At 39.5% G+C, this 12,404-nt stretch overlaps 1 protein-coding gene across 12 annotated transcripts in view; it reads right to left on the reverse strand.

Moving 5' to 3' along the window:
- The window catches only part of LRRC4C (leucine rich repeat containing 4C), a 1,246,033-nt gene that overhangs the window by 161,007 nt on the left and 1,072,622 nt on the right, over positions 1-12,404 (reverse strand). For 6 of the 12 annotated variants that reach the window (XM_084776626.1, XM_084776620.1, XM_084776621.1 and 3 more), the window contains exon 1: positions 2,290-4,276. The exons of the other annotated variants lie outside the window; for them this stretch is intronic. The gene's annotated coding sequence lies outside the window, so the exon portion shown is untranslated. Of the gene's footprint in view, positions 1-2,289; positions 4,277-12,404 lie in introns of those variants that run through there. 12 annotated transcript variants of the gene reach the window in all.

The following is a 12,404-nucleotide window of genomic DNA, read 5'->3' on the forward strand; positions in this document are numbered from 1 at the left end:
TGAAGAGAAAAATGCAATCTTTGGTCTAATGGGGATAGTGTTCCATATTGAAAAAATTTTAATGTAACACCAAGATGATTAGAACCAAATCTTGTCTTGCAGGACAGGCTTTCTAGGCAAAGCCTGAAGTTGAACTACAAAGTAAGGAAAGCATCAAGACATATTTTATTCTCTTCTTACTTCTGTATCACTTGTACCAAGTTGCAACATGGCCAAGAGTGGCCAATTAACAATTATCATGTGAAGCATAGCAAGCAAACACACACATACACACACACACACACACACACACACACACACACACACACACACACACACACGAGAGAGAGAGAGAGAGAGAGAGAGAGAGAGAGAGAGAGAGAGAGAGAGAGAGAATCGTTATCTGAAAGAAAAAATTTACACACATTTTCATAGGTTGGCAAATTCATACACTATCTGTGTGTCCCAACACAAAGCATGTGCCTAGAAGAATATATTAGGGAAGTGCTTGGCTGAAGGCTACCTTTTAGGATAAGAACAGATGATAGGAGCAAAAGAACAGACTCAGATACTGTTAGCAGGCTGATTCTGGTTTCTGTTATCACCTCTCTAACATAAATCTAACTCCACAGTTCCTTAATTACTCTCTAGTGTCTACCACTCACAGCAGTAAATGTGCCCAGCACTAACAGGGTACCCAGGAGAGCTGCCTTCAGTCCCCTTTGTGATATCTCAGACTTGTAGATCTTCTGGGATTTTAATATTTTAAAGCCAGAGTTTTGTGAACCATGAGACAGGAAGAGAAAGAGAAAAAGTAAGAGTAAGAGGAGAGGAGAGAAGGGGACAGAAGGGGAGGATGGGGAAGGGGAAGGAAAGGGATAAAGGCACCTATGACTCTTGATGTCTACACTGGCAAAACTTTACTTTGCCTGCTCTAGGTCATTGTTCCTTCCTCTCACCTCTGAATAAAAATGGCATCATCCTATATGTGCCATATTCCTTCCTAGTTTGGATTCAGAACTTGTCTGTTTCTCTGAGGCTTGTGTGAGTCACCTGTCTCAAACTGTTCAGTCATTAACCACACCATTATGGTTTCTCTGGGCCTCAGTTTCCTCTTCTGTTGGGCCTGTAACTCCTGATCTGGTGCTAAATTAACATGCTTCTGTGACTATAATAGATGGGTCCAGAGATGAAGATAGAAAAGGGTCAGTGGTGGGGCCTGAGATCATTCTGCACAGGTGACAAGCTCCAAGATACTGGCAGAGGTGGGGAGAGAGGAGGTGATCCTGAAGGCCCCAGTCTCTCAAATCACTTGCAGCATTCTCTTTTATTTATTCACTATTTACTTTTTGCTTTTTTTGTTTTCATTACATTCTTCCCTTCCAAGCAAAGTGGGACCATGATAAGCTTTGGTGCTCAACATACCAAGCTTTCCTTTGCCCTTCCTAAGTTACCAAAGGATACTATATTTCTGCTTTTTTTTTTTCAAGAGCTGTCTTAGTGGTGTTTGGAGGGTTCTTGGTAAAACCCATGCCAAACACCTACATTCTCTACAAGCTGTGTCCAGCTTCTCTGTTGTCTAAGGGAGTCTGAAGTTACAAGGTATCAGATGAATGGATCATTCTTGTTTCACTCTTAACTCCACCACTGAGGACCCCAGGGATGCAAAGGCCACATTTGGATAAGAGAGTGCATGAGACTGGGAAGTACAGCAGGCACCCTAAGACTTCTGCTGTGCCATTCTCTCTTACCCACTAGCCTGAAGCCATCCTTCACCTGCTTGAGTGTCATAGTTTTGTGTTAATATGGTCTGTTGATCTGCTGTGTCAGGTTGGATAATGAAATTTAAATTGGGTCCCTTCGATTTCCAATAGCCAACATCTGTGCTTCTAACTCTGGGGTTTCCTTGTAACTTAAATGCATTCTAGAGTGTCAGTCACTTGCATCAGCACCCCACACTGCAGCGGCTTTCATGGAGAGATTTTTTTCTCTCTCCATACTGAATATTTGCAAAGGCATTTGCCTAGAATGCAGACAACCTGCATCATAATATCGGTCCAGCTCATCAGTTCGCACAGCTTGATGGAACAACTGCGTGGGCCACCCTGTCCACCCCCCCTTCTCTCTCTCTCTCTCTCTCTCTCTCTCTCTCTCTCTCTCTCTCTCTCTCTCTCTCTCTCTCTCTCTCTCTCAAATAGCCTGGTCCTTGAAAACCACAGAAAGGGAGGGGGGAGGCGAGGTAAGAGAACCAGAACACTAAATTAATGACCATTTTTTTCACCAATAAATAAGAAAATTAGGATAACTCACTGTATTTCAGCAGAGCTACATCCCGAGGGAAATCCAGGTGGTTAAGAACAAGAAAGAATGCATGGTCCTGACACCAAAAGGAAAAAGAGAAAGAAAACAAAAAGGAGGTTGGTGAAGAAAAAAAAATTCCAACTGCAATTATCCTTCAATTTTAGTCAACACGGGCACCGATCCAAGAGTCCTTTGCTGATTTCTTTCACAATCAATGTTTCGTTCTTCCACGGTCAACTTTTCTTCAGTGAAATTTCTTTGCAGATGTATTATTAATTTCCTCTCCTCTTGTGGAAATTTTAAAAAGAAAAAAATATATATATTTATCAGGTCTTTACTTTCCTAAAAAAAACCCCAAACTTTTCATTCCAAAAATATCTCCTTGGCGTACTTTCCTCTTTATAGAGAAAAATGAACACACTTTTTCTTCGTGGATCCTCAGTTCTCCATTTCCAAACATCCTTGGGGGAGGGGGACAGCTATTTTATGATTATTTATTTATGTCAGATCACACCAAACCCCGCAGGTCTGACATCAGCTTATTTCATTTTCCCCCCAATGCTCCCCGTGTGGCCGTATACACATTTATGTTACGATCCAGGTCTCACAGGAAAAAGGTTCGTTCTTTCTTCTCTCTGGCACCATCAGTTTATCCTCTGCGTTCTGCTCCAAGAGAAAGCTCCGTCCTGCATCCTTCATTTTAGCAAGGCACCCAACAGCCACCTCCTCGTGGGGGGTGCGGGGGGGGGGGAGAAAAAAAGAAAAAGAAAAAGAAAAAAAAAGAAAAGAAAGAAAAAAAAAAGAACAAAAAAGTCTTTTCTTTACATTCTCGGTTCCATTCCCCAGCTTTCCCTTCGGAGAATTTAGGGATCAACTGCCCCCACCGGCTACCCTTCCGGCCGGCCCCTTCGTCAAAGATCTGATTAGATTTCTCATCACAACCCAGTGCGCAATTGGATTTTTGATTTCAGCCACCCAGCCAGCAGCCACCTTCCCTCTCGCCCCTCCAAACTCCCTGTTAGATCCCGTCGCCTTCCCTCCACCGCCTCTGCGATTTCATAATCTCACGTTAAATGGAGTGCGGGGGACAGGGGCGGGGGAGGGGGCGGAGGTAGAGGAGGAAAATTTCAAGGCTCCGTCAGCTGTCAAGAACAAACCCGTTCCACCCCCGGTCAGCTACTTTAAAAAAAAAAAAAAAAAAAAAAAGGCTCAGGATGTCTTTCGCTGGGTCCCCTCCCCCAACCCTAGCACTGGGTCTACGTCCTCCAGGTATAGCTGAACTCCGGGATCAGGGCAGGGATCATCAGAGAGAGGCATGATGCGGTCTCTCGCTAGCAGCCCAGGCCAGCATGGGTGTCCTCTTCTCCATCAGCGGGCTGCAGATCTCGAGTCACCCGGGTACTGGAAGTTCAGATTAAGCTTTTATTTCAAACAGGGAAAGCGAAGTGACAGGACAGATGCGGTATTAGATAAATTAAAAAGAATATATATATATATATCGAAACGGGAACGAAGAGGGTTAAAAAAGATCTCTCTAATCACTGGCTCCTCTTGTCCTTCTGGAGCGAAACTGCAGCTTTGATCTCATTTCCAGCTGCATTGAGGATGGTCTGGAGCCACAAGTTGGTTCCTCTGTGCGCAGCCCTTCCCGACGCCCGCTGATCGTCCCCGAGGGGACGTGTCCTCCGATGCGCAGTTGCTCCGCGCTGGTCTCAGTGCGGTAGTCCTGGTTCCCGATTCCTTGTGCCGCGGAAATCCCAATCCCCTTCCATCCACTTCAGTATGAACTCTGTCTTCTCCCTCTCCTCTCCTCTCTTCCCAGATAAATGAATGCACACTCTGAGCGTTTGGCAGCGTAGGCCAGTCTAGACTTCTCACCAACACCAGGTCCTGTTACTTAGGGTCCTGGATCCTTAAAGCGTTGCAGGGCTGCAGTCCCGTTCCCTCCTCTGGTCCTCTTTTTTGCCCCTTTCCCTTTCCCTTTCTCCGCTAGAGATCAGTAAAATACAATTACCCAATTACCTCCCATCATCTTAGCAGTGATTGGTCAATTGCATTAACACTTAAAGTCAGGGAAGAGGGGATTGGAGACTCTGAGGTGGGGCACTGCTGCCACCTGGAGGGGAGCGTAGGAAAAACGTGTTTTAAAGTAGCCCCTCAAGCGTCGGAGCTAGAAACCAGAAAAGAAATTCAGGGTGTGTGGAAGCAGTCATTTTTATTTATTATTATTTTAATTTGTCAGTTTTTTATCCCGAACGCCGACAATTTTGAGGTACAAAGGAGAAGACACTGAAGTTCAATTACCACTGGATTCAAAATTATTAACAAACACAAAGCTTTTGCTTTCAGACTGAATGGTTAAGAGCCTCCCTGGGAAGTCCAGCAGGCTGGTCCAAAGGTGGGGATTAAGGCTTTGCTCCTAGGTTTATCAGGAGGAATCCGGGGTAGCTAAGGAGGGGAAACATGGGGGGAGCAGGGTAATCTGTCCAGGAGGAAACAAGTGTAAAGGCGAGATAGGAGCCTTCAGTCTATGCAGTGTAGCAGTAAATTGGCCTGTTCAGTTTGTACAAGACATTCAGGACAACTTGACAACTCAATTCCAGCATCCTTCGCTCCTGGATGTGGGCTTTTCCATCAACCAGTGTTAGAGGAGCGCTTAGCACATTTCCCTACACCGCCTTTCCTAGGAAGCAGGGACCTGGACCACAGAACAATGATATGAACAGATATTTATTTTCTCTTGTTCTCTGCTGTATAATGACCACAAAGCTCTTTCCGTGAGCCATAATCACTCATTTTATGTCTCTCAAGCATACAATTTGAGATCTGAGGCTAGGTGAATTTACGAATTAAGATGGTAACACAGAGATCATGCCTGTAGAAGATGAAGGTAAATAAAGATTTCTGTTTCACCTTCTCCCGGCAAAGATCTTCGGGTGTTTTACGGTTTCTTTTCTGTCACTCCAAATACGTTCTTGGGTTCAAAATAATGTTAAAAAGAGTGTGAAAATGGTAAACAGAACGGTAGCAGGGCAATAAGAAAGGCAGAAGAGGACGCCTGTGCTGCTACAGGGACGTCAAAGAACAATCCAAGAACATGCCGCACGTTCTTTTACCCTCCCTTGTAAAATTAATACTAATATATTATATACTATATGCAATACACCATAGTTTTTGTTCTTTGCGCTTCAAAATTTGTATCTATACATTTCTCTGGAGATGAAGGAGAAGCTGTAATATGGATTTCAGATGTCATCACCTGCAAGGGAAAAATACCCTTGTCTCAGTATTTTTTTGGAGAGGTTTGATGTAGTTGTAACTCATACACAATGTGAATTTGTGGAGGAGGTAATGCTTTTATACTTGAATGGATGTTGCATGGCCTGGTTCACAAACACCAGTATGTGACTGAGTATGACTTGAATTTGTGTTGGTCAAGCACCATCTACTCATTGGCAAAACATTGGAAAAAATGCTTCACCTATATGCCCTGGGTGGATTCAGAAGGATTGATGCCCATGTTTAGAAGTAAACTGAAAGGTTTTTGGAATCAATATGTTCTTTGTAGGGAAATTGAAATCCTGGGGAAGACCAACAGTTTGTCTATTCAAAGCAGGGTATACTAGCTGCTGCATACTAGACACATTTAACATCCTTCAAAGTGAATTATTCTCTCACATAAAACAAAAGGATGGAACAATCCTGGGTAGGAAAACAGAAAATGGAAAGATGACCCTGTTCTGCTTAGCTTTTCATTACGTAACTACAGTAGCACAATTTCTTGTTTGCTCTTTCAGACGTTGAATTGATTATTTGATATTTGTATTTTCATTAAAAAATCAATTATTAATTTAATTATTGATCACACACATATATGTATGATATTTTGCAGCCTTTTTAATATACCAAATGTCAAGTGATATACTTGGTAAATTATGCCAAATTTTGAACCCAGATCCAGTCAATTTCAGGTCCTTCTAGTTTTCATAAACTCCTAGGTTTTGGTAGCATGGAGAGCAGCTTGTCGTATAGCAGGCAGTCGTGAACACATAGGTTTTTATTGTCTCTATGGATTCACAGTTGTGAGTTTGTAGCTGTGTACAGAAATGGCATGTCATACACTGCTATGTTAGCTGCTGGTTGGCCTTAGTTAAAGTGGACTGAAATAGGGGGTTAACAAGGCAGCTGTCCTAAAAGCACACATGAAAATTTAGTTGTAAAGGTACAAGTGTAGACAGTTATGCAGCAGGGTGGTCGATTACACTTCCTAGATGCATATATTTAAGATTCTCCATGAGCCCCTCTTTAGAAGGAATAATTGCCTGGCAAACACGTCATCACAGCCTCATGCTTCCTATTCACCAGAGATTTTTATCAAAATCCTGTCTAGAAATAAAGGCTACAGGAGAGAGATGACTTGGCAAGAGGGGGTGTGATGCTACCACAATGGTTCTCTTCTATGAATACACAGAATTCCACACTTTCTTCTTCTGACGCTTACATATATGGATAAAATAAAACTGTCTTATTTGTCTCTGGGTTGGTGACTCTAACTGGTATAATCTTTAACAAACAGCAGGGGACAGCATCTTGTAATCAGAAATACAAAACAGTAAATAGCATGAGTTCAGTCACTTTGCTTAAAAATAAAGAAAATAAGAATGTGTGTATTGTGTGGCTAATTGGATTTAAGGGACTGTAGGCTATTCTGTCAATGCACAGTATATTTTTTTTAGATCTGAGTATTTTATGGTGTAAATCCTGAGAGTTCTCTTTTTTAGTTTAAATTCTATTATAAGCCAAGAATAATCATATAAAATTTGCCTCTGTGATTCATACACTTAACTCATTTATGTAAGATAAACTCATTAAATTAACTTAAAATTCACTTTATTGTTAAATGCTATATTTTTTGTGGGCGTACGTGCTCCTAGGCAATATAACAGACACTGCTTCAGAACTAGAAGGCATCTCAACAACCATATATTCCTAGACATGGTAATACAGAAGAGGATCCTAAAGCCCAAGTATATTTATAGATAGTTATTTATTTCCAGTATATTCCTTCCGTGTTTGCTATTCCAACACACAGCATTTACCTCATATAGATTTCCTACTTGCTTTCTTTTGGATTTTAATATTTGTTGTAACGGCTAGTATGTAATGGCAGCTGAAAATATCAAGATTCGTTCTAGGTAGGTCACACATTTCAACCCATACTCTACTCTCAATCTCCATAACATTATAAAATAAGTATCATGACAAGACCATTTTGGGGATGCTGAGTTGGGAGGTAGCTATGCAGAGTTACTTCCCTTCAGATAGTGAGACTGCTAACAAGTCCTGGCTGTGGATAGAAATGACTTGTTCATGCCTTTCTATTACGCACTAGCCCGTGACTCTACAAGAGCATTTTATTATATTTATCATGTTTTTCCGATTGTTGTGTGGATATCCAAGACTACAGTATTAGGGAATGTGAATATCTATATGCCTCAATATGTTTTCAAGACAAGTGACACCAAACACAATTTGTAGTGGAGGACGACCTTGAACTTGTTTTTTTTTTTTTTTCTGTCTTTCCACACGCCCAGTGATATGCCTCAAGGCACAAAACACTAAAAATGGTTATTTTTGAAATGATGGGTACAACTGAGTTACATTTTCACCCTCATCAATTTTATTTTACCTAACATTTTCATCAACACTTTAGTAAAGTGTTAGAAAATGAAATAAATGATTTTTTTACAATCAATGAAATATGAAAACAAAGAAAAATCAAGCATGATTTTATCTGAAAATATATAATTTCAAATCGATTGCGACATAATACATATTCCACGATCCCACTTAGCTATTTTTGTTTGTTTGTTTGTTTTGTGTTTTGTTCTCTTGTTAGTCAGAAGGTTAGTTATGGATAGAGTAAGCAGTAATTCTGATATTTTCACGGTCCCGTGTGAGAATGAAATCTGCTAACTTTCCATTGCACAAAGAAATCACTTCGTACAATAATGAGCTTGTCATCCCACATAGAATGTATAGACACTGTGATAATACATAACTGAAAGGAGAGGAGAACCAGAGTAATTGCCAATCAACCACATCCTCTAACCTTAACAAATACCAGGCTTCTTCCAAGATCACAGGACTGTACAGGCATGATAAATTCCCATGTTAGGGTCATTTGGTGTGTCCTAACAAATGGGAGGTTTACTAATCCCTGTTATGTGCCTGATATTATGGTAGGCATCACTAATTCCTCTGCAGCCTGCTTTCTGACAATGTGGAATTGGTTCCTTCATCTCCCTGTCCCTTTCCTACTTTACAGACCTGACTAGGGCTCTTAGATGGACTCTTGCTGCCCTTGTTTTTGTTTGTTTCCATTAAACTTCTCCTTACTACTATTTGGGAAAGGGAAAGGCAAATGTGAAAGTCTGCAGAAGGGAATGATAAAGCAAAGAAATCTGTTCTATATACAGAGACGAGAGACCACAAGACAGGGAATAGTCAGTTTGAAGAGCATCTAGTCACTAGTCCACTTTAATAATTATTGAGATCCAGATCACTTACCACTTAGTATGACTCATTGTCTCTTAATAAATTTTGATTGATTTGATGAGTGAGTTGCCCAAATAGTTGAATGAAAGAAAATAATCAACAGGTAGTAGTTCTATTAATTTAATGATGATTCTAGAAAGTAGGAATGGCTTAGTAAAGTGCATGCTGCAAAATTACCAGGACCTGAATCCTACTTCCTGTCATCTCCATAAAAAGCCAGGCTTATCTGTAATCCCAGAATTGGCAAAGCAGCAATAGGGGCATTTCTGGAGCTTCCTGAGTGGACACTAAACTCAAGTTAGTGAGCTCTAAGTTCAATGAAAGACACTGCGAAAAATAAGTCAGACACTGGCTAATGGAGACATTCCCGAAGTATGTATGGGTAGACATGTAAATGCACACTTATATGCATTCGCAACTAACACACATATATGCAAACATGTAAACACATGACATAAGTAATTATGTAAGTAACTATGTTATGTGGCCAGGATATTGAAAAAAAAAAATAAATGGAAAGAGCTGGAGAGACGAGAAGGGACTGTTAGCTTCCTGTAAGAGGGTTAGCTCAGGAGTAACTTCAAAGACAGAAAATATTCAAAAGACCTCTACCTGTGAATACACAGGGGATGGCTCAAGTTTGTTCATTTTGCAGCCAGTAGAGAAACAATAAGCATTTTTAAATTATCATGAAACTGCCTGAATTCAGTCTACTCACTCTCACATACAATCATTATTAAATATGTAGATACGCAGAGTCCTGGGTGTTGAAGTAGTAATAAATAATATTTTCCATAAAAAGCTACAATTTACATAAAAGTATGTGCAGTAAAGTCATTAGTGAAAAGGTACTGCTCATGGGAGGAGTTTTCATCATTTAAACTATACTGAGTACCATAACTTTAAAAATGTATTATAATTTATCAGTTAGTTTGAAATTTACCTACATTCAATTATATTTTAGGAATCCTTTTAAATGGTGACCTTGCACCTAACAAAACAGAATTTCCTTTCTCTACAGTTTCTAAGGGAGATAATCTTTGTGAGTACATACTAGAGACTGGTATTTTTTTAACCATCTAATTTAGGAATCTTTGCACTGGGAAGAAAATCACCCATAAAGGTATCTTTAAAACTCCACCAGGAATTAGTATATGGTGTGAATCCAGTTGTGTAATTTGAGAAGACAGCTGCATTTTATCCAGTTAAATCAGCACTTGATTCTAAAGAACTCCTTTAGAGTGTCACTGTTTTCCAGCATTAGCCCCACAGTGCAGATTTAGGAAACAATGGCTTTGTCTTCCAAGCGCACAGGCTTCATATTTCATTTTTTTTTTCACATTGAAGACTCAGTAGCACATCTGTGAATCCAGGCTAGCAGCCGAGTTGGTAGCATATGACTCACATAATGTTAGCATAGCAGAATATTTTTTTAGTGACCTGTTTTTTATTGTACAAAAACATTTATAGCCATTTGCGTATTTGTATGCATATGTTTACATGCGTGCACGCGTGCATGAGAATACACGTGGAAAGGTCAGAGGTGCACACGAAGCGGCAGACATCCGCAATAGTTCCGTGTGTGTTGGGACAGGGCTGTGTGGGCCTGTAGCGGCCAGGTGCGCCTAAGTGTATGTGTGAATGCAATCATAGGTTAGAGAATGATTTGGGAAGGGAGGATCCAAGATGGCGGCGAGCAGTGTGGACCGTGGGTGTTCTGCTCTTTTCAGATTTTCTCACTGAACTTGGAATTTTCATCTGCAGCTAAGAAGCCCAGACATCCTCTTGTCTCTGTTTCCATAGCCCCAACATTACAAGTATGCACCATAGCTCCCATGGTTTTATAGGGGCTCTTGGGGACCGTGCTAATGGTTACACGGCAAACAGATACTTTACTGACTGAGGTCCCAGAACTCCTAATACGTAAAACATTTTTAAGAAGAAAAATGCCATGAATGTGTTTCACATTTGTATTTTGTGTCTATTGTATTGACACAGAAAATGAAAATATTTATCACACGAGTAAATCAACACTGAAGATAAATATGCCTGATGAATATAAGGGAGTATGGTTTACCAAATCAAGAAACTGGTTTATGAGTGCATCTCTTTACTGACTTCTTGTAATTTTTCAGTCCGTCAATAACAGAAACAGTTTTATATGACCAGTGAAAAATCGAGGAAATATTCTTGTAACAGGTGAGGACCAAGAAGTATGCTCACAGTTTTGGTTTCTGCACAAAGTAAAAACCTGGGTGAATGTTCAGTGATTGTATGCTTGATACTTTACGATAATCTTCAATTTACAATCTTCCAGAATGAACTGTTAATGGACATTTTTAGATTTTTTTTTTTTGTGGAAATTCAAGTTTTCATTTAAATAACAACTTTTTATGCCACAAACTTCAACTCCTACAAAAAATACAGTACTTTTTTTTGTTGATTTAAGGAGATACATTTAAAATCACCACAGGAATTTCTTTTTTATACAGACTTATGCTTTGGTTCTTTTGTGATTATATTCAGCAAATACCAAAATTATGAAATTTTAATGAGAAAAGAGTAAAGATCACTTATTTTCCATTGATATTTCACTTTTTATTCTCCTTTATATAAACCAGAGATCTCAAATTTAGGTCTTTTCTTTCTTCATAAAAATGGATATTAAATGAAATTTCACAAAAAAGTACTAGCAATTTAATTCAGTCCAGTCTATGTGTGTAGTAGACAAATATTTATTGCTCTATATTGTGGAAGTACAAGACATTAATAATTTACAACTCCTCACAGAAATGCTTGTATTTGACTAGTTGATGCTGCTCTCCATATTTAGAATGAGAGTGAGGGTGATCCAAGGCAACTATCATGGATTTGAAACATGAGCAGTAAGTCTGGAATATTATAGACCTAAGATTGAATTGGACAGTGTCATTGTGCATTAAAAAAAAAAACCAAAAACCTCAGGTATGGGGCAGGAGCTTCAGAAAATCTTGTGATATAACATGAACCCATAGAGAGCAACCAGGTACAGAGATTTAATTTAGGGAGATTGAATTAAGGAATTATGTAGTAAATTTGAGATTTACTAAAATCATTGCACGAGACATGTGCAGAAGTCTTCTCAGAGGAGCAGAAGCTCTTGGACCATGGAAAATCTTGAGGAAAGGATTGAAGTTTATGGGGATCTAAACAAAGTTTTGTGGCTAAAGAGGGTGAGGTGGGTATAGGAACTACAAAATATTATAATATACAAAATAATATTAATTTGCATATTTATTATGTGTTCATATGTGCTTGGACATATGTAAGTTTCTATTTGCACATTATGCCTAACTCTGATTCAGTATAGCAAAGGGACTCAATAAATTATTCTTTGTAGAATGCAATGGCCACTATCTTAGAAGATGTTAATTTTCTTGACATCTAAATTTCTGGAGAACAGGGCACCTGGCCACTTCTGGGTTTTCAAGGTATGTTTAAATTACATATGCAGTTTCTGAAACTTTTCTATGAATAATTATTCATTGGTCTACTGTAGTAAAATAAGAGGAACGGCATCACTGTAT

The sequence above is a fragment of the Acomys minous genome, assembly GCF_964271855.1.
Source record: "Acomys minous genome assembly, chromosome: 3".
Classification (NCBI taxonomy): Eukaryota; Metazoa; Chordata; class Mammalia; order Rodentia; family Muridae; genus Acomys; species Acomys minous.